Here is a 5,618-nt window from a genome sequence, read left to right on the forward strand (position 1 = left end):
GTGCAAAACGTGTTACCGTAATGTTCCGGGTTTTCTCTGACCGTATTACGTATAGAATAATGCACCTAGAGAAATTCCTAGGGTGTCTCGAGTTCATTAAATCTGATCCAGAAGCCCCATTTTGAAAAGAGTAAACGAAAATTTAAGCACCAGTACTTTATCAGACATAAATTCCTTAGACTCTATGCTACTGTTACAATCAACACCCTTTGAACATTATTTAAATGCCAATAACATTATCAAATCATATGTAGGTCACAATTACATAATGTATAACACATTATCAAGGTATCATAACATATAAAACAGTTAAATTGCATACAGCATTTACAGGAATTAGTAGGGGTTGTGGATCATACATGCCCCCCAAGCAGTGTGTGTTTACTAACAGGACTTAATAGCAATAGTAATAAAAAAATATGTTTCAGAGTGATTTTTTTGCGTCTGCACGAGTGTGTTGGGCCTTCTGTGACTTTGTGCGAGCCCGTGTGTGTGGGTGGCGAGGTGATTTGACGTGTACGGGGGTTGACACTGCAGGAGGAAAATAAAAGAATAAAAAGAACTGTTGTTTTTTTTCATCATAAAGGGTCCAGAATGGATCGATTTTAAAACATTTCTGTTTACGGTTAAGGAGACACTAAGTATGCCCGCTGAAGCATGGACCGCAGATTGTCATACAGTGGCTGGCTGCCCCACGTCACAGCGTCTGCTTTGAAGCAGCTGTGTGCCCGTGAATGTGCGCCCATGCTCCGCCGGAGTCCTCCATCAACTTGCCATCCCTGAGGCATTAACGCGATCCGCATTGAGTTCATCCACCTCACACTGATGTTGGTGAACCATGGAATTAACGATCCCAGACACCCAGATTTTGCAAAAAGAGTAAGGGAGGCAGAAGACGACTTCAGCATTGTGGGGAAATATACTTCCCAAGTCTACAGTTTCCGTCCCTTAATAATACATTTGCTAATGGCGTATAATTAGTGGAGAATCTATGGACCTAATAATCACGGATGCCCACTTATTTAACCACCCGTAACTCAACAAGAAAATAAACCCTCCATCTAAGGGTTAAGATGTTTTCACGCCAGTTTAACTGTCTGTTTTCACTCAGGAAACCGATTTATCCCTGGAGTCTAACCTGCAGGGCGCAGGGTCAGACCCTCACAGGGGGTACAAGCACACAGGCATGCACGGGACAGTACCGGAGCCGGAGCTGACCCGGGCGGCGTGTCTTTGGACTGGAGCTTCGGCAGCACGTGTACTAAATTAAAACTGCAAAGGTACAGAGAGCCTTAGCCTGCCCCCGTGTGCCAAGGACATCGCCCGTCAGTCTCCGCTGCGCTGCCACCAAATGCTTACGTAACGCTCGCACTACGGCAGAAACAGCATGAAGAAGCAGGCGCGGTTGTCGTCTGGCAGCCCGTACACGGGTTGTAAGTTTAAAGACTAAGTTTCTCCTTTACGCATATTTTCAGACCGGACACCTAAGCACACATGAGGAACGCGCGGACTCCCCACAGAAGGTGTGCCAGGCCAGAATAAAAAAACAGGATGCAAGAGCTGTGAGGCAGCAGCACTTAAATGTGTTAGGCGTGCTCATAGGTGTGTATATCCTTTTTTAATTCTGATACTCATAATTCTGTGCCCTTTATCATTAGGCATTGCCCACCACTGGCCTGTGCTGTTGGCTTTTCCAGCTTGGTAGAGACAGGGCACGTCTCCCTTCAGTTCGTTTATTCAGTGAACAGATGGGAAGATGAAAAGGTGGCCCTCTGTTCCAGCTGTTGTACACTACAGCTACTAACAATCAGTGTGCAACCCCTATGGCAACACATTGCATAATTCATGTTCTTCATATGCATTAAATACAACCGCAGAAGCACCTGCAATGTGAAGGCCAGCAACAGTGTAAAGTAACTAGGTCTTTCTGTGCATTTTGACCAAAGGTTAGAAAAGGTAAGAAGTTACGATTGTAAGTCTCTATTTTCCTAATAGGGAACAAAAAACCAATCATTTCGTAATTCTATTTTTTGCACAAGAAAAAAGGAAGAAAACATCATTACAACAATCATTAGGGCCAGTAAATAAGACATTGTGGAAAGCAAAATGCCCATGCAATCTTGAAAGAAAGAAGAATTGAAAGTGTTTAAGTGCGCACTGACCGCAGCATGTGAGAGTGATTATAAGGCCACTCAGTGCTGATCAGTGAAGGCTCCTGAGAAGCGGCCACTGTCACTCCCGTTGTGAGGTCACAGATCTGAGAGGCTCACCTCGCACACTCCAGTCAAGGGCTGGACAGCTGTCAGCAGATGGGAAACTACAGAACCCTAGCACACTAGAACTGACAGGAGCAGCCAGCTTTTCTTTGCCTTGTCAGTGCTTAGCGGGCTTCTTTCCGCTATTATTGCAAAACAGTCTTGCAAGACAAGATCCTGTAGTTTTGCAGAAATCAGCCCGGCTTTGCAATGGCCACAAACGATTGTTTGTACTCTTTCTTTGCAGCTGTTAGCTGTGCTGATTTAACAGTGCAGGATACCACCGGGCAGTGTGTGCAGACCAGACAATACATTCCTTATGCAGACTAACCACTGCAAATCTGCACTACATCTTCTGATGGCTGACCCATGCACACCCCTTGCTTTGCTGGAATTTTACCATTGCTTTACCATACTTTTACCATGTTTTCATTGTGCCACACAACACTTCACTCTGCTTTTATCACGACGCACCAGGTGAATGTCATTATTTATTTGAAAGGGAAGAATAATCATTAACAAGCACAGAAACACTGCAGTTGCTCAGGATGTGTCCTAATAGCAATGATGTATCTTCTAACGATGTTGAAACAGCAATGAATAAGCATGTTGTTTAGCAGTTTGGTGTTGAAACATAGGAAGAGAAGGCTCTTTCTGCAAACTGTCACCCTGGGAGATGTGGAATGCCTACTGTAAGTCACATGGAAGAGAAGTTAGCAGCTGTGTTGCAGTTGACACTGGGACATAACTCTTCTTTCTCAGTGTTCCTTTTTTCCAGAAGGGGTTAGCCTTTCTGTTGATAACTGTTCCATATGCATATATTCCATGTATATATCCAATGGAAATAGAGAGATCTGACAGGGTTCTATTATAAATTCCCTGTTGCTATTACATCTTTCCCCACTGCCTATCACATGTTTCTTTGTCCTTTTCTCATCTTTTTCAGATGTTTGCTGACTAAAGGGGCCGGAAGTCCAAAACATTGCCGTCAACAACAGCAGGCTAGTACATTCTGAAATGTTACGTCTTACATCATTACGCTTGTTATCGTAATCAAAACAGATTGGGTGGAAAAAAACATCTTTTACTATAATTTGCATTTCAATCAAATATAAACACTATTTATACTGTATGTAACAAATATTCTATTCCCGATCTTATATCAATTAATGCATTTTGGGCATGTTTAAGGGCCTTTTTGTTAAGAAAAGTGTCTGCTTTACTGAGAATACATTGAGGCTCTTGTATTTTAATACAGAGTTAAAGAGAAACTACAGAAAACTAAAACTAAGAGTTTTATTATTTTTTTAAGGAACAAACACATAAAGAGTACTTTGTTACAAAGTCTGGAACGTATTCTGAAACCTCACTGTGCCTTTAAAACCATTTAAGGCCTCAATTGGACTTTTCTGATATCATCACAGGGTTGCTATAGAAACTCTGATTCACTCAACCTACAAAACAAATAAGCATTTTTATCAGAAGTCTGCCATAAAAATGTACCTGCAGTTGAAAAAAATGCTATTTTCTTGGGTCATAATGGAAAAATTAGTTTACAGGTCAGAATAAAAATATTTTTTCAAGGTGAGCTGACAAACAGATGGATATTTGGCTTACGGCTTTGGCAGAGATTCCATATTCTAGTTTGCATTGCAATTTTGCAATTTGTTTATTGTTCTTTGATAAATAATCTCAGAATTTCCTTTATTGAAAAAGAGAAAGAACGCACACCTTTTTAATGACACACGCACCCAAGTGACAGTCGCCAGTTTTGTCATTACATCTCAGTCTCAATTCCCAGTGACGACCCCTGTTCACACAAGGCCCGACTGAGGAAATGGCCCTCAACCCACCGCCCATCCAACTGGTCATCCTATGACAACAACAAGGAAGCATATGAGGTTATACAGAGGAAATCCCACGTCAACCGGAGAAGATATTCAGTCCTCACCGATGTCACCCAGAGCCTGCAGTTGTCCAGAATGAATCAGAAGTCCTGTTTCACTATGAGTTGAGCCCATTGCACACTGCTGTTTGGGGAACCGTCGTCACAGCTGGCCAGTGAAGTTCCCCAGCTTGCAAAGTCTGTATCACACAGCGCAATCTGCTTGGAGTTTCTTCTAGTGCTCTTACTTCCTCTCTCTTTCTTAAAGCCTAAGGGCAGATGATCTAAAAATGCCTGCATGGGCTCACAAGGTCCCCCGCAGATGTGACATTTTGAAAGCCTTGGAGGGCTTGATTTAAGGATAACAAGGGACCCTCAAATTTGAGCTACCATCTTAGACACCCCTGAACGCCAGATCCATATAGTCCACTCATTCATCAAGCCCACTGTGTCACAAGAATATCCCCTTGCTGTGGACCTGAATAGTCTTAAGAAAGCTACAGGGTCATGTCTGTTTCTTTACTAAAGTTACTTATGGCCTTACTACTCTATGAGATATAGTGCACCAACTAACAATTTAGAAAACCACATCAGCTGAAGATTCACACTGAACAGAAAGGGTCAGACGTAAAATAACAAAATGAAACAGAGGTACAGATGGTTGATTAACTACACCCTGCACTTCCGTACAACATGACAGATACGACTCCAAGGAACCGGATTATAAATTTTATGTCATTAAATACTGAACCAGCTGTTACTGCAGGACAAAGTTTTATCGACACCATTTTGCACTGGGTAAGAAATAAAAAACACAGCTGTCAGGGTATCCCAGGAATATTCAATGGCATTATCATTAAAAGGTATAACTATGTTATTGCACTTTTCCCTGCAGACCCCCTGTAGAGGATTAAAACACAAAACAATTTTGGCAACATTAACATGGAAAAATCAGCAATGTGTCTGCTGGCTAGAACACTAAATCGCAGACTAGCCCACGATATTGTGCTGCTCAATGCCCCTGCTCTGAATTCTGCTCAGTGGGCAGGATGGGAGCAAGTGTGAAAATTGCTCCACACTGTAATAGGGATTACTGTTTCTATAGAAACTATTGCAGCACAAACCGTTTCAAAATACTAACTACAGAATGTATCGTGTCTTGAAGTGACAAAGGGAATGGGTTACTCTCTCTTCAGCTTGCCATTAGGCTGTTTCAGATATGAGGTAAAACTACTTGGGGACAACACATCCTACCACTGCACTCATCATGACTTTACTACACGCTGTATTTGTGGCGTTTTGTGGTAAACAAGGGACATAGTTCCCATTATAGTGAATTGGACTGTCGCTTTCAGTTTAAACTTCAATTGATCTAAATAAAAGGGTTGATATAAAAGACATCAGCAAAGCACGTTCTCCCTTTGGACAGAATGGTGGCTGTGTTTACTCCTGTGCAGACAGCCATAAGTATACAGAAC

Source organism: Lepisosteus oculatus, chromosome 17, assembly GCF_040954835.1.
Source record: "Lepisosteus oculatus isolate fLepOcu1 chromosome 17, fLepOcu1.hap2, whole genome shotgun sequence".
In the NCBI taxonomy this organism is placed as follows: Eukaryota; Metazoa; Chordata; class Actinopteri; order Semionotiformes; family Lepisosteidae; genus Lepisosteus; species Lepisosteus oculatus.